A 23,729-nucleotide genomic window follows, 5' to 3' on the forward strand; every position below is an offset into this window, starting at 1 on the left:
CATGTTTTCTTTCGACAAGTAAGTGAGCGTGTCAAATAAATTCTTTTTTTTTTACTACCGGGACCATGTATTTTTTATCTTTTACTCAACAAATCTATCCTTTGTGCATTTCCTAGCTCCATAACTTATCATCCGAATATATCCACACCTTCGTTTCTAACTTAAAATGTAATACCATAAGGTTCACAGTTTCTTAAACTTCCCACATACAGGACAACACTATGAAGGGTTAAAAAAAAATTTCACTCTGTTTGGAAAAAGTGGGTGGAGCTAAAACAGGCAGGCAACTCCACACCTTCCAAACAGGCTTTCATTCATTCCACAGTCAAAATCACTCAAGCACTCTCTTCATTCAAAATAGACACTCACAAAAGTCTCTCTTCATTCAACAAAGCTTATGTCTGGATCCATATGTCACTTAAGATAGTCACTATCAGCTTTTTTATGGCATTACGTAATTACGCAAGTTACAATTAATGATAGGAATTAATTAATGACCCGGGCAGCCCGCGTTTTACATTCCCTTCCTTACCTTCCATGTTCGCCAATCTCGGACGTTTTCCTTTGTTTCTGTAATACTCACGGCCACGACTACTCTGTGGAGAACCTTTGTCTTCGCAACAAAGCTAGCGTGTTTCCTTATCACCGGAGTTTCGGCTCTAGGTTGGAGTGATCAGTTCCCTTCCGCACCGACCTTATTTACTAAAGGGACAACTCAAACTGGTTAGTCAGCCTCTTCCCGCTATCTACTTACTCATATCTTATACACTATCCCGTCGTGCCCGTACACCTCTCTTTTCAGTCTCTAACACCAGATTCAAGATACTGTCTTAAGTGATCACGTCTGATCGGACAGTATCCTGTTCGTGACGCCATTTTGTTGTGGAAAAATATTTCCGAGACTGTATAATATATAAAGAGAGGTTTACTAAATCAGAGACAAAGCTTTGGGAGAAGTGTTAGAGACCCCTGTCTCTGAACCAGCTTCTCAATTTGGTATCTCCAGTGAGGTTCTTTTATCTTACAAATTATGTCACTTTACATCACATGCTTTAGCACTAGTCCTTAAGTCTAATCATCGCATTACAAGGTTTACAAAGCTTTTCATACAATTACTATCCAAGGCTGAGCTCTTGATATAAACCAGCCTCGCATTGTGACAGGGCATTATATACATCCAAGAGGACTATAATTCCCCTTTTATCAACAGAAAAACAAATGGCAGGCTTTTTGGCATCGGTATTGACAAACATACCCCCACTTATCTCTCCAGTCGTTCATTATCTCACTTTCCTATCTCCATAACTCAAGGCCAGCATACATTGAAGTCTAACTGTGTTTTTTATATAAAGCATAATGCATCAGTATTGTCCCTTACAAAATTCATTAAAGGGGAAAATAAAAACAAATGTTTGGTCCCGTATACTAGTCAAGTATATGTCCAAAAATCCGCTCTAACAATATTATCCATTTGTGTTTCATGCACAAGTACCTCCAGGTCCTGCTATACTGCAGCACTTTGCAATCTTTCTCCATTTAAATAATTATTTTTTTTTGCCAAAGTGCATGACCTCACACTTTCCAACATTATATTCCATCTGCCAAATTTTTGCCCACTCACACATAGCCTGTCTATATCCTTTTGCAGATTTTTTTGTGTCCTCCTCATACTTCTCCCGACCGTCCCGATACCTCATCACCCACCCACTGATGGTGTCCATGAATGATCGCATAAGGTCAATGTTCTCCACACTCATTGCCATCATCTGAGCCACATCTGTTAGATCCTGCACTTCAGGAGAGCACTGTTGAGCTCTCTTTCCTCTTCTCATCCTGGTTGTAGCTCGCTGCATCCCACTGGGACTCGCAGCCTCGGATGGTGGGGCCCTGGGTGTGCCTTGCTGCATCCCACTGGAATTCCCAGCCTCGGACGGTGGGAAACCATGGAATGTCCCACCAAAACTCATAGCGCTCAGGAAATCGCCGGGCATCACTATGGCCAACACCTGCACCTTCTCCAGAGTGAGTACAACAGTGGGGGATTCATCCATCGCCTCCCCCCTCCCGCTCACCCCCATGCTCTTGGTCTGGAAGGTGGGATTAGAAGATGATCCCCCCCTTCAGGCTCGTTCGTGACTGAATTTTCTTCTGCATCGTCAGGGTTGGCCACAAGTTCTGCAAAATATAACAGAACAGACAAATGGTTAGCAGCATAGGAGGGGGCAGGGTGGGTGGCATGAGTAGGCTCACACAGTGCAGGCAGCAGGCTCATTTGAAGGATCACGATCAATGATAGCACATTGTATCCCCATGAACTGAAGGATGGCTAGCCCACACAATACTTAACATTTAGCAAAGCCAGACTGTGGAATTTGCAGGACTTACCCTTTCCCTCGAGTGGGCCCAGCTTGTGCAGTGGTGGTTGCTTTTCTCTAGGCAGGATCCATCAAAGCAGCGACCAAAGGGTGTCGTCAGTGGGTGCAGATTTGTCGGGCCTCCTCCTGTTCGAGTTCTTTCTCGTTTGTTGTGTGCCACTTTCCTCTGCAAAGATGAAAATATCACTTTTTAGAGAGGGTGTCTTTCAGCTGGGGGGGACATATACAGGTGGTCACATTTACAATTGCAATTCCATTGGATAAATGAAAATATTATTTACACTAACTACTTGACCAAGGTCCTGCCATTTCTTTTTGCTCAGGCCTCTAGGCCTCGGGGTGGTCACCATTGCACAGTCATCTTCTGCAATTTGGTTCCAGTGTTTCTTCATTTCTTTTGGTGGAACTTTTATGTGACCTCTGCTGGTGTCCAGCTCCTGCCATCTGCCCTCAATCACAGCAACTAGTGTCTCCACTTCATCCTGTAAAAAAATTCTTGGTCCTTGTGCCGCATTGCATCTTGTATTGTAACTCTGATTGTTGCAATGAGAATTAAAGTTCTCACACACAACTCGTTCTTTAAAAGTGGCCGAACACAGACCGGGAGCTGTACTGTGCATGCGCGACCATTAGATTCACATCAAAAACATCCTTTTTTTTGGCGCATGCGCAAAAGGGGAGGCGGCGTTTTTTCAGCGTCGACATTAGGCTCCACCCCCCCATCCCCCCTCCCGAGGCTACTGGAACAGCTGCACGGCGCCAATTTCAAAAAATAGAATGGAAAAACTTGCTGCTTTTTTTGGGGAGTAGTCGGGGCCAAGAAAAACAAATGTAATTCTGGCAATATGCCAAAATAACGCAGTGGGGAAAATTGAGCCCAATGATTTGTTTCTTTTTTTTACCCTTTGAAGAAATCTCTGCTCACTGCCTTCCCAAGAGCACAGACAAGATCAGGAACTTACTGGAATAAATTCACAATTTGCCAACGGCTCAGCACAATGCATTCCTCTAATTCTATGTTGTAATATTCCATGTTACAAACTCTACTTTGAGAAATGCAATGGCAAAGAGTGAGTACTGATAAAGCAACACAGGCTAATCAGTGCTCAAACATTCAATACATTTTTTATGCAGAAACTTATCTTTTTATCAAATTTCTACAATGTTTCATACCATCCACAGGCTGATGCATTACTGGGAGATTTTCCACAATGACAATATTTCAGTGAGGAGGCGGATTCCAATGTTTACTGATCGCTATAAAAGAGGTTGAACTCTGCACCTAGGTACTCCAGAAATACCAATCTAGTTTTCGTAATGAAAGACATTTAAACAACAAAACCCCGGAAGAACCAAACACCAAAGAATCCTTCACTGCTTTAACAGAAAAAAAATTAAATATTTATACTTAGGGAAAAGGATCTTAGACTTTTGTGGAGTAATCACCTGAAGCTCCATTTTCTTTTATCTTTCATGGTGAAATTCTTAACTCCTGTTCGGCAACGCACTAAGCATTGTAAGGTAAGTGGCCATTACTTCTTACTTGACATGATGCCTCTGGCTACACTTCATTATTTGTTGTCAGTATGTTTTAACATCAGATTTATTCTGATACTCTTACTTGGGTCAACTAATATACAAGAAAACTCATTTTACCAAAGTCATTGTATATGTTCAGACCTTATAATAGTAAACTCATGGGATTGATCATTTTGTTTTCATCAGTAATCGATTTTATGTAGCTTAATTTTATTGAGCTTTGAGCTCTGTTTTTGTCTATAATGGAACTTCAACCAGAATCTGGGAAAAAGTTATGACAACGGGGCTAAACATTTACATTTGCAGTTCCAGACACAGAATTTTGCATGCCTGGAATATATATCTGCAATTTGGATGCACTTACTTCATGATTTTATGGCCATTAAAATTAATGAAAATTAACTCCTGGGTTTCAAAGTAAGAAATGTGTTAACAATATAACTGATGCTTTCAAATGTGGTGAATTGCCCCTTTTTATAGCCCCGTTAGCACCTCCGGGGGATGCTAATGGGGCACAATGGCGTTTAGCCCGGTGCATGGAGGGCGCTACCGCCTCCCGGGAAATTGCCCTGGAGGTTTGGGGGGCGCTGTCCCGGTAGCGCTACACCACACAGTTAATGGCACGGCCTGTGTGCAACTGCGATCACATCATCGCCATGCGTGGCCACCCCTCACTGCCCCGCGCTGACCCCTTCCCGCCCCATGGGGGAAATTGTGTTGCAGGCCGCAAGGCTGGTGTGTGCAGATGTCAACACCCGCTTTACGGGTCACGAAGCTGGAAGACATCCATTGCCAGGGCCTTATTTAAAGGGGAGGCCTATAGCGCCCCGGGCCACCATCTTTATTTGTCGGTTGACTCTTGGGTCGGCTTGATAACGGCGGCCCTAGCGTCGACCAGGCCGCCATCGTGCAGCCTGGCACTCCTTTTGGGTGCTGGGCTGCTGGCCCGCTCTAATGCGTCCCTGGTGGCCCAGTGGTGACCACCAAAGGGCCATGCACAGTGCGCAGCAACCCCCTCCCTTAATGGAAGAGGAGGGATGTTCACGGAACATCTGGGTAGCGGTGGGCTGCTCCACGTGGCACTGGACTCAGCTTCGCGCTTCCACCCCGGGAGCGACCCTCAAAGGAAGCGGGGCACCGGAGACATCGTTCTGCTTGTTTGAGGGGCGTAAGGCACAATTCCAAGTCGGGGGGGGGAATCTCCCAGCCGGGCGATAAAAGTCCCAGCCCCGGAAGGTTACTGCCCCCAATTGGGGCGAGGGGCAATTTCGCCCCCAGTAAATCCAAGCATTAAAATCTCACAGTAGCAGATCTCTCAGGACCCTTTTGTGCCATCAGGTATCCCTTCACCCCCATCCCCTGTTTTCTCCATCGGCAGATCTTGTTTTAATGATCCTGCCATAAAACTTCTTAAAATTAATGGACAGAAGTACATAGACTATGGGGTCTGCAACTGATATGTGTTCCCAGCAGATGTCAGGGGTGCAGAAGTGCAAAATGTACTCCTCAGTGCATTATTAATGGATTTGCTTGTAAGGGTAGATTTTCAACTTGCTGTCCGAGTGTAAAATTGGTGTTGCTGATCGGCTGCCCGTTATAGAGATCACATTATTTTTATTTCTAGTTTTTAGCTAAGAGGCATGTTGAAAATCTACCCCATAGTCTTTCACACACATGGGATGGGGATCTCCTTGGAGCTGCTCACATACCGCTACCAGAACTTCTCCGATACCAATTTCCGGTGCACTTCCAGCAACGTTATGGCAGATAGCATGCTGGGAAATTCTTCAAACGATACACACTCCAAATTCACAAACTTAATTAAAGCCAAGCCAAAATACTGCAGCTGCTGGAACCCTCAACAATAAGCAGAAAATGCTGGAAATACTCAGCAGGTCAGGCAGCATCTGTGGAGAGAGAAACAGATAACGGAGGGATTTTAAATCCAAAATGGATGGGTTGGGATGGGAGGTTAAATTGTTAAAAATCTAAGTCCCGACCTCAACACACCTGCAAGTCACCGGGGAGGGCAGGGGATGGTGGGCGCAGGGGCAGCCAAACCTCATGCAGGAGATGGGTTGGCACTTTTAACATTATAATGAGGCTGCATTCCTCATTTTGAAGCTCCATTTTAAATATAACTGTGGGCGGCCGGTTTTCCCAGGGAACCTGGCAGCTAAAGGAAGGCGAGGACTGCTGGACCCAGGAGGGATGTGCCTTTCCACTTACCTGCTGGATCCAGCATCCCTGCCTCATTCCATGATCGGACACGCTCCTAACACTTCTGATATCCGCCCGATCTCCCCTTCCCCCGGCCTCCTATCTCCGCCCTCCGAACCTCTCTGATAATCCCTGGCCCCGACCCCCTCCGCCGATCCTGACCTTCCTCCTCTCCGCTCCCCAGGCCTATCCATCGACAGCCAGCTAGCCTCTCAATCTGACTGGCTGCGAGAGGCAAACCGATTTAAAAAAAAAAAATTAAATCAGGCCCTGCCATTAAATTCAGCACAGCCTGAGGCAAACTCATTCTCCTGGGTTTCCTGTCTGCATTCCAGCAGCCTCCCCCACCCGACTCCCTGCCATCCTCCAAGATAAGATTCAAGCCAACCCTTCAGGTCGATGACCTTTCATCAAAACTAGAAAAAGTTAGAGGTGTAATGGGTTTTAAGCAAGAACAGATGCAGGGAAAGAGGGGAGGTGAGGAAAGAACAAAAGGTAAGGTCTGCGATAGGATGGAAGGCAGGAGAGATTAAATGACAAAGGGGATGATGGTGCAAGACAAAAGTGGGTGGTAATGGGACAGGAAAAGAAACAAAAGTTGAATCAAGAGGAGCTGTACATGACATCAACAGCTGACCAGCAGCTGCTGTCTGATAAAAGTGTCCATGATCTGAAGTTGTTGAACTCAGAGTCTGGCAGGCTGTAAAGTGCCGAATCAAAAGATGAGGTGCTATTCCTCAAGTTTCTGTTGAGCTTCTTTGGAACAGTGTAAGAAGCCAAGGACAGAGAGGGCAGAGTGGGAGTGTGGTGGAGAATTAAAATGACAAGTGACCGGAAGCTCAAGCTTGAGTGGTCCGCAAAGCGGTCACCCAATCTGAGTTTGGTCTGCCCAATGTAGAGAAGACCACATCATGAGCAGCGAATACAGTATGCTAAATTGAAAGAATTACAATTAAATCGCTGTTTCACCTGGAAGGAGTGTTTGGGGCCCTGGCTCGCAGGAAGGGAGGAGGTAAAAGGGCAGGTATTACATCTCCTGCTTCTGCTTATGGGAAGACATAATTAAAAGGTTTCTTCAACAATTGAGGGCTTGAAGTAAATACTTTAGTCGGGTATTAAAAGACACAAAAGAAACCTCAATGGATAAATTTAAAAATGTTAATGTTATTGTGTTCCTAACACAGATGAGACTGCACACAGGAAGGTTAAAGTAACAGTGACCTCAGTCTTTAATAAGACACTCCAGAGTGAGGAACAGGCCTTGGGGGCAGTCTTATATACAGTGCTTCCAAGGGATGCTGGGATCCCTTGGGACTTCAGGGGATGCACTCCCTGGTGGCGGAACATGGGAGAGCAAGCTTTACAGATACACATCACTCCCCCACCAAAGTCAAAGTGAAAATTATTTACAAGGTGAGGTGGTCGGGAGCCTTTCTTTCCCTGGTGGACTACCTCGGTACAAATGTCTGTTCTGGTGTGTTGGCTGTGCCCTCGCTGGGCTGGTGTGTTGTTGGCCCTGCAGGGCTGCTGGATGAGCCTGGCCTTGCTGGGCTGTTGGGCGTGATGGGTTCAATTTCCTGGTCCGGGGTGGTGTCGTTGATCCTTTGGGTATGTGTTGTGGCCTCGAAAAAGGTGGTGTCTGCTGTGGGTTGTTCAGGGCAGGCTGTGAACCGCAGCCTCGTTTGGTCCAGGTGCTTTCTGCAAATTTGTCCATTGTCTAGTTTGACTAGAAACACCCTACTCCCTTCTTTAGCCATCACCATGCCTGCGATCCACTTGGGACCATGTCCATAGTTTAGCACATGCACAGGGTAATTCAGATCAATTTCCTGTGACACAGTGGCGCGACCATCGTTTACATTTTGTTGCTGCTGCCTGCTCTCTACCTGATCATGCAGGTTGGGGTGAACCAGAGAGAGTCTGATTTTAAGTGTCCTTTTCATGAGTAGCTCAGCCGGGGGCACCCCTGTGAGCGAGTGGGGTCTCGGACGACGGCTGAACAGTACTCGGGACAGGCAGGTTTGGAGTGAGCCTTCTGTGACTCGTTTAAGGCTCTGTTTGATTGTTTGTACTGCCCGCTCTGCCTGCCCATTGGAGGCTGGTTTAAACGGGGCCAAGGTGATATGTTTCATCCCATTGTGGGTCATGAATTCTTTAAATTTGGCACTGGTGAAACATGGCCCGTTGTCACTGATCAATATGTCAGGCAGGCCGTGTGTGGCAAACATGACCCTCAGGCTTTCAATGGTGGTGGTGGCGATGCTTCCAGACATTATTTCACATTCAATCCATTTTGAAAAAGCATCCACCACCACCTGGAACATTTTACCGAGAAACGGGCCTGCATAGTCGACATGGATCCTCGACCATGTTCTGGAGGGCCATGACCAGAAACTTAGTGGTGCCTCTCTGGGCGCGTTGCTCAACTGAGCACACATGCTGCATTGCTGTACACAGGACTCTAAGTCAGAGTCAATACCGGGCCACCACACGTGGGATCTGGCTATTGCTTTCATCATTACTATAACGGGTGTGTGCTGTGGAGATCTGAGATGAACGTCTCCCTGCCCTTTTTGGGTAGCACTACGCAGTTACCCAACAATAGACAGCTCGTCCTTTCGCTGCTGGAACGGCTTGATTAGCTCCTGCATTTCAACAGGGATGCTGGCCCAGCTCCCATGCAGTACACAGTTTTTTTACGAGGGACAGCAGAGGCTCTTGGCTGGTCCAAGTCTTAATCTGGCGGGCCGTGACAGGTGATTTATCATTTTCAAACGCTTCAATGAACATCAACAAGTCTGCGGGCTGTGCCACCATCAACAAGTTTGCAGACTGCGCCATTTTCACCCCCATGGTGGGCAATGGTAGCCGACTGAGAGCATCCGCACAGTTCTCGGTGCTTGGCCTGTGGCGGATGGTATAGTTGTACTCTGATAGCGCGAGTGCCTACCTTTGCATGCGGGCTGAGGCATTAGTATATATCCCCTTGTTTTCAGCGAACAGGAATATGAGCGGCTTGTGATCGGTTTCCAGCTCAAATTTGAGGCCAAACAGGTTCTGATGCATTTTCTTTACCCAAACACACACGCTAATGGCTCTTTCTCAATCATACTGTAGGCCCTCTCGGCCTTAGACAAGCTCCTGGAGGCATAGGCGACAGGTTGCAACTTCCCCGCAACGTTAGCTTGTTGTAATACACACCCGACTCCGTACGACGACGCATCACATGCTAGCACAAGTCTTTTACACGGGTTATACAATACAAGCAGCTTGTTGGAGCATAAAATGTTTCTGGCTTTCTCAAAAGCAATTACTTGTTTTTTTCCCCATACCCAGTTCTCACCTTTATGCAATAACACATGTAGGGGCTCTAAGAGGGTGCTTAACCCCGGTAGGAAGTTACCAAAATAGTTGAGGAGTTCCAGGAACGACCGCAGCTACGTGACATTCAGTTGCCTGGGCGCGTTCCTGATAGCCTCTGTCTTGATGTCTGTGAGCCGAATGCCGTCCACTGTAATCTTTCTCACAAAAACTCCACTTCTGTTGCATGAAGACGCATTTCAACCTCTTCAGCCACAGCCCTACGCGATCCTGTCGCTGGAGGACCTCCTCCAGGTTTTGTAGGTGCTCGACGGTGTTCCGACCCATGATCAATATGTCGTGCTCAAAAACCACCGTGTGTGGTACCGACTTGAGTAGGCTCTGCATGTTTCTCTGGAAGATCGCTGCAGCCGACCGAATTCCAAATGGGCATCTGTTGTAGGTGAACAGTCCCTTGTGCGTGTTGATGCAGGTGAGGCTCTTCGAAGACTCCTCCAGCTCTTGCCTCATGTAGGCCAAAGTCAGGTCGAGCTTGGTGAACGTCTTGCCTCCTGCCAGCGTCGCAAATAGGTCGTCTGTCTTGGGTAGCGGGTATTGATCCTGTAGCGAGAAACGATTAATAGTTACTTTATAATCGCCGAAAATCCTGACCGTGCCATCACTTTTGAGTACTGGAACGATTGGGCTGGCCCACTCACTGAATTCCACTGGGGAGATGATGCCCTCGTGTTGCAGCCTGTCCAGCTCGATTTCCACTCTCTCCCTCATCATCTGAGGTATCGCTCGCACCTTGTGGTGAATGGATCGTGCCTCTGGGACCAAGTAGATCCGCACCTTCGCCCCGGAAAAGTATCCAATGCCTGGCTCAAAAAGGGAAGGAAATTTGTTAAGAACCAGGGTACATGAGGCCTCATCGGCATGTGATAGCGCTCGGATGTCATCCCAGTTCCAGCGGATTTTGCCCAGTCAGCTCCTTCCAAGTAGTGTAGGGCCATCGCATGGGACAATCCAGAGTGGCAGTTCGTGCACCATGCCCTCGTAGGTGACCTTGACCATGGCATTGCCCAGGACAGTGATAAGCTCTTTGGTGTACTTTCTCAGTTTCAGGTGGAAGGAGCTCAGGGCTGATAGGAGTGCCTTTTTGCACCACAGTCTCTCAAACATCTTTTTACTCATGATGGATTAGCTAGCGCCAGTGTCCAGTTCCATGGCCACGGGTAAGCCATTCCATTTTACGTTTAGTATTATAGGTGGACATTTTGTCGCAAATGTGTGCACCCTGTGTACTTCAGCATCTGCCTCCACTCTCTGAGGCTCGAAATTGCTTTGATCCACCATGGACTGATCTTCCTCTGCCACGTGGTGGTTAACAGATTTTGCAGAGCGAGCAGCTCATCTGCAAGCTCGTTGGAGGTGCCCCATTGTTCCACAGCTCTTGCAAACATACCCTTTGAAGCGGCATGTATACGCTGAATGGAAGCCTCCACAACGCCAACAAGGTATGAATTGCCTTGCATTCATCCTTTTTTGCGAACTCTGAGTCATCTGGGTTACCTGAGGCCTGCTGGCAGTTGTCGACTCGTGGTTTCTGCCCTGTACATTTCTGCTCGCAAACACAGTTCCAGTTAATTTATGAACATTGCTAGCACTTGTGTGCTGAGATTTGTTTGGTGTTATCACTGGTGGACATAAACGCCTGTGCTATCGCAATGGCCTTACTGAGGTTCGGTGTCTTTACAGTCAAAAGTTTTCGTAGGATGGTCTCATGGCCAATGCTCAGTACAAAAAAGTCTTTGAGCATTTGCTCCAGGAAGCTGTCAAACTCACATTGTCCTGCAAGTTGCCTTAGCTCGACGACGTAGCTTGCCATTTCCTGACCTTCAGATCGCTGGCACGTGTAGAACCGATACCTCACCATCAGCACACTCTCCCTCAGGTTAAGATGCTCCCGAACCAGTGCACACAGTTCCTCATACAACTTATCTGTGGGTTTCACTGGAGCCAGAAGATTTTTCATGAGGCTGTAAGTCGGTGCCCCGCAGACCGTGAGGAGGACCGCTCTCCTTTTTGCAGCGCTTCCTTCTCCGTCCAGCTCGTTGGCTACAAAGTACTGGTCTAGCCGTTCGACATAGGCTTCCCAGTCCTCACCCTCCGAGAACTTCTCCAGGATGCCCACAGTTTGCTGCATCTTTGCGTTGAATTCGTATACTCATCGCCAGTTATTGTGTTCCTAACAATGATGAGACTGCACACAGGGAGGTTAAAGTAAGTGACCTCAGTCTTTATTAAGACACTCCAGAGTGAGGAACAGTCCTTAGGGGCTGGCTTATATACAGTGCTCCCAAGGGATGCTGGGATCCCTTGGGACTTCAGGGGATGCACTCCCTAGTGGTGGAAGATGGGAGTGCATGCTTTACAGATACACAACAAATGTGAGATAATTTTAGAAACATAGAAAAATAAGTGCAGGAGTAGGCCATTTGGCCCTTCGAACCTGCACCACAATTCAATAAGATCATGGCTGATCATTCCTTCAGTACCCCTTTCCTGCTTTCTCTCCATACCCCTTCATCCCCTTAACCGTAAGAGCCATATCTAACTCCCTCTTGAATATATCCAGTGAACTGGCATCAACAACTCTGCGGCAGGGAATTCCACCGGTTAACAACTCTGAGTGAAGAAGTTTCTCCTCATCTCAGTCCTAAATGGCCTACTCCTTATCCTAAGACTATGTTCCCTGGTTCTGGACATCCCCAACATCGGGAACATTCTTCCCACATCTAACCTGTCCAGTCCCATCAGAATCTTATATGTTTCTATGAGATCCCCTCTCATCCTTCTAAACTCCAGTGAATAAAGGCCCAGTTGATCCAGTCTCTCCTCATATGACAGCCCAGCCATCCCTGGAATCAGTCTGGTGAACCTTCACTGCACTCCCTCAATAGCAAGAATGTCTTCCTCAGACTAGGAGACCAAATCTGAACACAATATTCCACGTGAGGCCTCACTAAGGCCCTGTACAACTGCAGTAAGACCTCCCTGCTTCTATATTCAAATCCCCAAGCTATGAAGGCCAACATACCATTTGCCTTCTTTACCGCCTGCTGTACCTGCGTGCCCACTTTCAGTGACTGATGAACCATGACACTCAGGTCTCGTTGCACCTCCCCTTTTCCTAGTCTGCTGCCATTCAGATATTATTCTGCCTTCGTGTTTTTGCTCCCAAAATGGATAACCTCACATTTATCCACATTATACTGCATCTGCCATACATTTGCCCACTCACCTAACCTTTCTAAGTCACCCTGCAGCTTTTTAGCGCCCTCCTCACAGTCACACCGTCACCCAGTTTAGTGTCATCTGCAAACTTGGATATTACATTCTATTCCTTCATCCAAATCATTAATGTATATTGTAAAGAGCTGGGATCCCAGCACTGAGCCCTGCGGCACTCCACTAGTCACTGCCTGCCATTCTGAAAGGAACCCATTTATCCCGACTCTATGCTTCCTGTCTGCCAACCAGTTCTCTATCCACGTCAGTATATTACCCCCAATACCATGTGCTTTGATTTTGCACAACATTCTCTTGTGCGGGACCTTGTCAAAAGCCTTCTGAAAGTCCAACTATGCCACATCCACTGGTTCTACAGTGTCCACTCTGCTAGTTACATCCTCAAAAAATTCCAGAAGATTCGTCAAGCATGATTTCCCTTTCATAAATCCGTGCTGACTTGATCTGATCCTGTCACCGCTTTCCAAATGAGCTGCTATTTCATCCTTCATGATCGATTCCAACATTTTCCCCACTACTGATGTCAAGCTAACCGTCTATAATTACCCGTTTTCTCTCTCCCTCCTTTTTTAAAAAGTGGTGTTACATTAGCTACCCTCCAATCCATGGGAACTGATCCAGAGTCGACAGACTGTTGGAAAATGATCACCAATGCATCCACTATTTCTAGGGCCACTTCCTTGAGCATTCCGGGATGCAGACTATCAGGCCCAGGGGATTTATCGGCCTTCAATCCCATCAATTTCCCTAACACACTTTCCCGCCTAATAAGGATATCCTTCAGTTCATCCTTCTCACTAGACCCACTGTCCCCTAGTACCTTCGGAAGGTTATTTGTACCTTCATGAAGACAGAATCGAAGTATTGGTTCAATTGGTCTGCCATTTCTTTGTTCCCCATTATAATTTCACCTGAATCTGACTGCAAGGGATCTACATTTGTCTTTACTAATCTTTTTCTCTTCACATATTTATAGAAGCTTTTGCAGTCAGTTTTTATATTCCCTGCAAGCTTCCTCTCGTACTCTATTTTCCCCTTCTTAATTAAACCCTTAGTCCTCCTCTGTTGAATTCTAAATTTTTCCAGTACTCAGGTTTGTTGCTTTTTCTAGCCAATTGATCATGCCTCTCCCTTGGCTTTAACACTATCCTTAATTTCCTTTGTTAGCCATGGTTGAGCCATCTTCCCAGTTTTATTTTTACTTCAGACAGGGATGTACATTTGCTGAAGTTCATCCATGTGATCTTTAAATGTTTCCCATTGCTTATCCACCATTAACCCTTTTAGTATCGTTTGCCAGTCTATTCTAGCCAATGCACGCCTCATACCATCGAAGTTACCTTTCCTTAAGTTCAGGACCCTAGTTTCCGAATTAACTTTGTCACTCCATCTTAATAAGGAATTCTACCATATTATGGTCACTTTTCCCCAAGGGGCCTCGTACAACAAGATTGGTAATTAGTCCTTTCTCATTACACAATACCCAGTCGAGGATGGCCAGCTCCCTGGTTGGTTCCTCGACATATTGGTCTAGAAAACCATCCCTAATACACTCCAGGAAATTCTCCTCCACCGCATTGCTACCAGTTAGGTTAGCCCAATCAATGTGTAGATTAAAGTCACCCATGATAACTGCTGTACCTTTATTGCACACATCCCTTATTTCTTGTTTGATGCTGTCCCCAATCTCACTACTACTGTTTGGTGGTCTATACACAACACTCACTAGGGTCTTCTGCCCTTTGGAATTCTGCAGCTCCACCCATACCGATTCCACATCATCCAGGTTAATGTCCCCTTCCTTATAATTGCATTGATTTCATCTTTAACCAGCAACGCCACCCGCCTCCTTTTCCTTTCTGTCTATCCTTCCTAAATGCTGAATACCCTTGGATGTTGAGTTCCCAGCCTTTGTCCCCCTGGAGCCATGTCTCTGTGATGCCAATCACATCGTATCCGTTAACTGCTATCTGCGCAGTTAATTCATCCAACTTATTCCGAATACTCCTCGCATTGAGGCACAGAGCCTTCAGGCTTGTTTTTTTAATACACTTTGCCCCTTTAGAATTTTGCTGTAATGTGGCCCTTTTTGTTTTTTGCCTTGGGTTTCTCTGCCCTCCACTTTTAGTATTCTCCTTTTTTATATTTTGCTTGTGCCTCCTTTTTATTTCGCTCTGTCTCCCTGCATAGATTCCCATCCCCCTGCCATATTAGTTTAACTCCTCCCCAACAGCACTAGCAAACACTCCCACTAGGATATTGGTTCCGGTCCTGCCCAGGTGCAGACCATCCGGTTTGCACTGGTCCCACCTCCCCCAGAACCAGTTTCAATGTCCCAGGAATTTTAATCCCTCCCTTCTGCACCACTCCTCAAGCCACGTATTCACTATCCTGCGATTCATACTCTGACTAGCACGTGGCACTGGTAGCCATCCTGAGATTACTACTTTTGAGGTCCTACTTTTTAATTTAGCTCCGAGCTCCCTAAATTCGCCTCGCAGGACCTCATCCCGTTTTTTACCTACGTCATTGGTACCTATATGCACCACGACAACTGGCTGTTCACCCTCCCTTTTCAGAATGTCCTGCACCCGGTCTGAGACATCCTTGACCCTTGCACCAGGGAGGCAACATACCATCCTGGCGTCTTGGTTGTGGCCGCAGAAACGCCTATCTATTCCCCTTACAATTGAATCCCCTATCACTCTCCCACTCTTTTTCCTGCCCTCCTGTGCAGCAGAGCCAGCCATGGTGCCATGAACTTGGCTACTGGTGCACCCCCCTGATGAGTCATCCCCCTCAACAATACTCAAAGCGGTGTATCTGCTTTGCAGGGGGATGACCGCAGGGAATCCCTGCACTACCTTCCTTGCACTGCTCTTCCTGTTGGTCTTCCATTCCCTATCTGGCTGTGTACCCTTTACCTGCGGTAAGACCAACTCACTAAACGTGCTATTCACGTCATTCTCAGCATCGTGCATGCTCCAGAGTGAATCCACCCGCAGCTTCAGTTCGTCAGGAGCTGGAGGCGGATACACTTCCCGTACATGTAGTCGTCAGGGACACAGGAGGCGTCCCTGATTTCCCACATAGTACAGGAGGAGCATAACACGTGTCCGAGCTCTCCTGCCATGACTTAACCCTTAGGTACACTTAAATTGGCAACAACAATGTTAAATGTCACTCACTGATATAGAAAAGAAAAAAGAAAAACTACTTATCAATCACCAGCCAATCACTTACCCCCTTGGCTGTGACGTCACCTTTCGATTTCTTTCCACTTCTTTTTTGCCTTCTCCCTGTAGCTGCACAAGCTGGGCCTTTATAGGCCTCTCCGACCCCGGACTCACGCCTCAGCGACGCACCTCCCGACTGCTGAACTTGCAGCCTTTATAGGCCTCTCGCCGACCCCGGACTCACGCCTCAGCGATGCACCTCCTGACTGATGAACTCACGGCCTTTATAGGCCTCTCGCCGACCCTGGACTCACGCCTCAGCGACGCACCTCTCTTCCCTCTCTAACCAAGAATGTCCATCCATCTGTGCCCTCTTTTGTATGTATCTCAGTTTCTATGTATGTCTATCATGTGTCTCTTTCTGTCACTTTTTGCATGTTTGTCACACAATTTCTTCATTCTCATCTCTCATTTTATTCTCTTTTTAAATTTTGAAGTGGCTTTACTTTTTATTCTGATCTTCTTGTCCTCCTTTGACTTTCACTCTCCATTTTCTTGGATGGCTGCTTTTGCTAACTTGTTATTTCAAGATGCATTTTATACTTAATTTCCTTACCATGATTCTGGGGTCATACTTGATTGGCAGTGGAGATATGGGTCAGGTCACTCCTGGCAGAAGAGAGTGGCTGAGTCGGTCAGGACTTGATTGAGACTTTTTTTTAGCATATGTGAACACACTTTGCTTTCAAACAGAACCCTTAAATGTAATGTTTTTTTCCCAATTTTCTCTGAGGGAAAAATAGTCAAAAACCACACAACATGATAGCCTCTTTAAAATTATGTGCGTGCATGGAAATTACACCAATGATATTCCCTCCGTGACGGCTTAAGCATTTGAGGTTACGGTTTAGCACGACATTCAGCAGTTGACCAGCTCCTTATTTAAATATGTTTGCTCACTGGAAAGCTTTCAATATTTCAGTTAATGAAAAGCTAATTTTTGTTCAACCTTCAGTTCTGCAGGTCACTGCAGAAGTGTAACCCATACTCCATGAGCGGTCACATAACTAATACTCAACCAGCAATGATTTTCAACAACAGTAACAGCTTTTATTTATATATTAGAGTTGATTGTAACTGTTCCTACCGAGTGTCAATTGGGTGACAGTGGGTCTGCCGTCCATTTTACACCCCCTCCGGTTTTCCTTTCCATTTGACTTCAAGGGGAAAAAAAATTGTGGAGTGTACAAAACGGGTGGCTAACCATTCTTGGCCCTTCCCTACCCAGCAGGAACAGTTAAAATCGGCCCTGGTGTCTTTGACCTAGAAAATGTCCCAAGATAGGTTGGGGGAAGGGGGGGGGAGGGGAAAAAGGTGAAAAATAGATCAAAGGAATAAAGGAGTGGAACCACAAGCTGTGGTGGGGAGGAGACCAAAGGCTTGGTTGAAAAGCTGGGCTTTGAGCAGCTTTTTCTTCTGTATTGGAATATGTTTTTACTAGTGCAGTGCTGCACCGTACTGTATTATATGACCGATTTTGCATGATTTTTGCACACTTCCCGTAGTGATAAATTTCAGAGAAGTAGAGATAAGGAAATCAATTTGGCAAAATGCTGTTTTGCAATTCAAAGATGATATTTTGAGCTTTTTAAGGAGGATGAGTTTTAGATTGTTCAAACTACAGGATTAATACTCAGCAAAATATGATGGGCTATTTCTAAAAGAATAAATTATCCAGGTCACTACCAGATAATGTGATCTCCATTAAACAGTGCATTTTCCAGAGTGTTTTGTGATGGAGTAAGGAGATTCAGGTTGCTAAATGCACACGATGAAGTGATGTAGTTTAAGCTTCTAGAAATGTCCTATTCCAGCAGATACCATACCAAATGTCAGTTTTTTTTGTTAGCAGTCATGAGCCCAATACAAGCAGTTTAAGAGCTCATGTGATTCAATTTTTGATCTGTTAAAGCTTATCCTTGCACTATGGGCTTTTAATGGTTGATAATATCTCCCAAAAAATTAAATTGTAACTGTGTCAAGATCCAAACATTCTCATTTGGAAGGCTTCTTAGAAAGGGTGGATTGGAATTTGACTTCTGACTTCTGCTCCTGGTTTGAACCTAGCCACCTCATTGCTTTGTGCCGCCCAAAAGTCAAAATCAACACCAAGGAAATTAATTACTTGTTTTGGAAGGTTGCAATAGATTATGTGTAACATGAAAAAGGTGTGTCCTTGATTAGGTAACTCAGGCACATTTCTATATACTGAGATAAAAAGGAGCAGCACTATTATCAGTGAGATGTGGATTGTAAAACAAACCATTGTAATACAGGATCTCATAGATATGAAGGGTGGGACAATAAGGGCAATGTGGGTTTCTTGTTAAACAAATTCTACTTTACTGGAATGTTTAGAGGAGGTTCAATTCCTGGAAAAGCTACATTTTCCAATGGAGACCATGCAACAGATGCTATATTACAATTACAATTTTGACTAAATTTATACTTTTTAGTGAATGTTGTCAAGGGATGTGAATGATAGCACAGAGGAAATTAAAATCTTTTCCACTTCAGGCACATAATATCACCATTGAGCACTCCCAAATCAAACAGAGATTAGATATGCTATATCTCCTTTGCCCAATAATTCTCCTTTTATATCAAACCTCAGAAGTCGGCACGGACACGATGGGTATAATGGCCTCCTTCTGTGCTGTAAATTGCTGATTCTATGAATTAACAGCCGAAAATCCGGTACCGCTCCACGAGCTGTATTGGGCTTACTGTCCCCGACAGAAACTGCAGCTTAAAATCTTGCACTGCAGTTCCTGTCGGGGACGAGGCCAGGGCGCAAAGGGACACAAAGTTTTCAGCGCTACGCGGAGCGACACATAGCATTGGCAGGAAGACACGGCCCACCCCTTCCATTAAAGGGGAGGGCCAAGCTGCCGACTCTGTGGGAAGGAGAAGGGGCCATCGCTGGACCACCAGGGAGCGGCGTGTCATGGCAGCAGCCCAGCCCACAAACTGAGTGCTGGGTTGCAAGATCGCGGCACGGACCATGTGATCTACAATCAAGAAGGCCTCAACCCGTAAGTTGGCTATTTATTTATTTTTTTTACTGCCACACCTCCCCTTTAATTTTCACCCTGCGAGCAGCCTATAGCCAGACTACTGAATTTTTGCTCCGGGGCAAAAATGGGTCGCTGCGCACGGTGCCGATATCATCACCGGCACAGTGACGGGAGCGCTACCAGTAGGAGTGGGGCACGACTGGTTAGCACCACTGCTAAACTCCTGTGGAATTATGGGGAGTCGGTAGCGGCACCCCACCCAGGCGAAAAGTCGTTTACACCCCGCGCCAGTGGGAGGCGCAAACGAACCGAATTTTTCGCCCTAAGTTGTGAAGAAAGGTTGATATAATGTGAGTGGTTTCAAGTATCTCGGGGTTTATGGAATTTTCCAAATCCTGACTGAACTATTTAGGCCTAGAAATCCCGGTCAGCTGCTTCCCACGGGCGATCGAGTGAAAAAGTTTTTTAAAAATGCGCAATTATCTGTTCCTGCTGCACCCACCAGCGATCTCGATCCTGATGCCTCCTCTCCAAAGACGCATCAAAGCACATGCACGTCAGGATGTCCGTAAGCTCGAGCTGGAGTCACATAGTTCTGGGCAGCCAATCCAGTTACAATATTTTCTCATTCATAATAATGGGAACTCCATAAGTTGGAGTTTCCTTTATTATGATTGAGAAACCCCCCCCAAACACACAAAACATTATTAAAAAATAGAAAAAATACACCACATATTTAACATTAATTTAACTTAAAGTTATTTATGTAATTAAAAAAAATATATATTTCCGATTTTTTTTTAAAAAGCTTTTTAAATTATGGTTTAAAATAAACAAAGCTTAGTGGGCAGGGTTTCTAACAATAAAAGGTGTTTTTAAAATGTTATTTTATTATGTTTTTGTGTGTTTTAAAATCTTAAGCCTGTAAAAGTAGGCTATGTGCCTGCTTTTATCAGGCGCAAGAGTTTTCAGGACATCCGCTGGGCAAGATATGGGTAAATACCATAACCTTGCCCTTGTGATTGTCTTGGCTGCCGAGATGCTGAAGATCTGTCAAGCTGGAGCATGACAGATCGGAAAAGCCGGTTTTCAGCGCATGCGCACTGTGCACTGAAAACCGGCTTTTGCAATACCTTCCAGAGTCTGTACACACTCCGTACAGACCTAGGGAGGCCGGAATTTCCAGGCCATAATGTTTTTTTTAAATCTCCTGAAGTGCTTTTGATGCTGTAATCTGTTGGAATCTTCCAGGATGCCAAAAACTGCCTGGGTTAAGCTCTCGTGGTTTATGATTTCAACCTTTCAATAAATTCAGCTTTATCATTTCTCCCAGTCCATTATTAAGAAAGCAGTAGCAGGACATTTGGAAAAGCATAAATCAATCAAGCAGAATCCGCTTGAGACAGAGTAAATGGTAAGTGGACTTTATTACCTGAGAATGCTTTGCACTACTCATGGAATTTATGCCAACATTCCTCTCCAATATACCTGCACAGCACTTCCTGACAAAACACCCAACCTTGACCCTGTTTTCCAATATTAATTATCTAACTTTCATTGGCTTCACTCCACATGACTGCCAGCGGTTTTCAAGTGCAGTAAGTGTGTATACACATGCCCTGATTCAGCTGTGGAATTTGATGTTAGGAAACGTAGCAGTAGCTGTCCCCTGGACCAAACATTGGCAGACACCAAATTAATCGGTGCTGTTGTCTTTTTTTGGACCTAAATTGAATGCTGGTTACATTTCTCTCGCTCTCTACTTCCTTTTGACTCAGACAATGTCATTGTGAAGGTAAGCCATGGCTAATTCCTGATTTGGTTATGATTTAACAACAACAAAAATCAAAAAGGCAAAACAAAGTAACATCAACTGTTCTTTTTAAACTAATTTCTGCAGTTATGCACCGAATTTACAAGGGGTTGATTCATTGATTTACGAGTGAAAGTTACTGACATAATTAAGTTAGCCCGGACAGTTTAAAAAACACAGCTCTAAAACCAAAGACTTTAATGTCTTTTTCTGTCCATAATTTGAGTTTTACATTTTTTTAAATTTTTATTGAAATTCCTTGGGGTGGAAATTCAGTCTGCTTCCACCTCTGTTCACGCTCCGGAGAGGCAGTAATGGTGACTGAAATCATTTCCGGGCGGGCGGCCGGCCAGCTTCGAGTGTCCCGCCGGGACATTCGGTGCCGGTTTTGTGGAGCAGTACTGCCCGGGAGAGGCGAGCCGGTATGCATCACACCTGGTTACGACACTGTTTTGAAATTTGTTTTCTGGGAATCCGTAGCGCCTCATAGCGTGCCCGAGTGAGACCGCCTGGGAAAGCAGGCGGTCCGAGCTGTACCGGTGGCATGAGAGAAAGAATGTCTACCTGAGATAAGTGTGATTGTTTCCTGTTTCTTTATTTTTGGCAATTTATGTTTATGTGGCATCAGTTAGGTGGTGGGAATATTTTTTATGGTTTTTTTGCCGATTTTTTTTTTCCACAGGGAAACCTCTTAGGGTGCTCCAAGGCCTGCTGTTTAGCTCGGGATTTTCAGTTGCTCAGCCGGCCTAGCGCCCTAAGAGGTGTGGAACGCCTCCCTTAGTGCTCCACTCCACACTCAGGGCCAAGTTGATGAATTTTTCGGCAGCAGACTCAAACCACTTCCTGGTGAAAAATTTACTACCCCGCCACCATTAGTGCCTGAAAATGGACATTACCGAATTTCCACCCCCTCATCTTTCCAGTTTTTTTTCCTCAACTTTAACGTTTTTTACACTGAAGTACATTCTGAAACTGCAGCAACAACTTTTGTACCAGATTATTGCTGTTGAGTGGAGCTCGAGATGTGGCTTCCAGCTGTTCACTGACACTAACTGGTTTGAATTAAATACTACAATCTAAGGTTTTAAGTTCTGTAAAGGTTCGTTACCGTGCGGCTTGATGCCAGCTGAGGAGCTGAAGCAATTTAGCAGAATTAACTTTGTGTTTAACGGAGAGCTCTATTAGTTTGGAGCAACAAAAACGACGGTCATGAGGTTGGCGCGGGGCCGCGATTTTAACCCTACTCGCTCAGTAGGAACCTGGCGGGTGGCCAGTTAAACTCGCCCTGGTTCTTACCTGTCTGAGAGCGGTCATGATCGCAACAGCTGCAATTTTAACCTGCTCTCCTGAACAGGCAGCAAGGACACGCGCCCGGAGCCAACAGGGTCCTTCTTTACGTGTGCATTTTGCGGCCCGATGACATCATTGCGACCCGAATGTACTTTTAACTCCGGCCTGAGTGGGGAATCAACCTGGAGTTAAAATTGGTGCCTGGGACTTTGATTCCCCTATTTATGGCCATCCCCTTAATCCAGCCATCTCCTAAAGGCCCTCTACTTCTGTTGCCAAACCCTCCAGGATTATCTTGGAGAATCCAGGAATTAAAGATTAATTTCCTGGTCACTGCTGCCAGCAACCGAGAAGAAAAATTATCGTGACATTTAAAAAAAAACAGTTTTTTTAAAAATATTGAAGATGGAGAAAAAAGACTGTTTGGCTGAGCAGGGAGGTTGGAGGCAGAGGATTATTTAATGAAGCCTCCAGGAATACTTCCAACTAGAGCTGCCAAGTCAACATTTCTTGCATTTCCCTTCATCAAAACCCCTTTGAAACACTGACTTGTTACTCTCCACAGATACAATATCTGACTTGCTGAGTGCTTCCAGGATTTTCTGTTTTCATTTGCTGCACTGACTTCTCCACATGAATTTGGCCAGTGACCCACTACCAGTCAGTTCAAACCAAGTGCAAGTAAATTTTGCTTTTAAAAGTTAATCAAGACTTGTGTCCCACATTCTATAGTGACTTGTGCTCTTGGAAAGTACTTACATTCACCTCTATACCCATATTTTGTATTCCTTCTGATATGTCCTTACTATACAGTACAAATGCACACGAGGCCCATGCTTGAGAGAAGGTCACCCTGTGACCAGCAACTTTTATTCCAGCACTGAAGTGATGAAGGTGGGTGGAGCTTCCCCTTTTATACCTGAAAGTCCAGGTTAGGAGTGTCTCCCACAAGTTCACAGAGTGGTCAATGTTCTCACAGTGTACAACTAGTCAGTTTATACATGGGTTACAATGACAGTTAAATACATGACATCACTTCCCCCCAAAGTCTAATTGGGATCACAGGTTAAGTCTCTCGGGTGGTTTACGCTCTCTTGTAGAGCACCTGAGTTGGGGCTCCGGTTGTTGGGTGCTGGCCTGAGTGTCTGCTGTTTGCGGTGCTTCAGGCCTGTCCGGACTGCCCACAGTGATTGGGCTCTCCTCCACTTGGTTCTGGTGTTTGGCCACCTGTGGAGGAGTGAACTCTACATCGTGTTCTTCCTCTGCTTCGTCTATGGGGTTGCTGAACCTCCTTTTTGTTTGATCCATGTGTTTGCGGCAGATTTGTACACTGGTAAGTTTAACGACCAAAATCCTATTCCCCTCTTTGGCAATCACAGTGCCTGTGAGCCATTTAGGCCCTGCAGCATAGTTGAGAACAAAGACAGTGTCATTGACATCAATACATCACGCCCTCGCATTCCCGTCATGGTAGTCACATTGTGACTGGCGCCTGCTCTCAACAATTTCTTTCATGGTGGGGTGTATAAGGGATAACCTGGTTTTGAGTGTCGTTTTCATTAGCAGCACTGAGTGTGGTCGGGATCTATTGGCCAACAGGAGGCGTGATAGGCGGCTTTGTAGG

At 45.7% G+C, this 23,729-nt stretch overlaps 1 protein-coding gene and 1 long non-coding RNA gene across 4 annotated transcripts in view; one reads left to right on the forward strand and one right to left on the reverse strand.

Annotated features, from left to right (window-relative positions):
• Positions 1-473: 473 nt before the first annotated feature.
• On the reverse strand, positions 474-22,178 carry LOC139262890 (uncharacterized). The gene is made up of 4 exons (XR_011592989.1): positions 22,112-22,178; positions 2,386-2,541; positions 1,705-2,175; positions 474-702 (listed from the first exon to the last, which is right to left on the reverse strand). It is a non-coding gene; the product is annotated as an uncharacterized lncRNA (long non-coding RNA).
• LOC139262889 (uncharacterized) overlaps positions 3,724-23,729 on the forward strand; it is a 163,896-nt gene continuing 143,890 nt past the window's right edge. For 2 of the 3 annotated variants that reach the window (XM_070878143.1, XM_070878145.1), the window contains exon 1: positions 3,724-3,896. The gene's annotated coding sequence lies outside the window, so the exon portion shown is untranslated. Of the gene's footprint in view, positions 3,897-20,728; positions 20,798-23,729 lie in introns of those variants that run through there. The other variant, XM_070878144.1, reaches the window with a different exon arrangement.

The sequence above is a fragment of the Pristiophorus japonicus genome, chromosome 4 (assembly GCF_044704955.1).
Source record: "Pristiophorus japonicus isolate sPriJap1 chromosome 4, sPriJap1.hap1, whole genome shotgun sequence".
Taxonomy (NCBI): Eukaryota; Metazoa; Chordata; class Chondrichthyes; family Pristiophoridae; genus Pristiophorus; species Pristiophorus japonicus.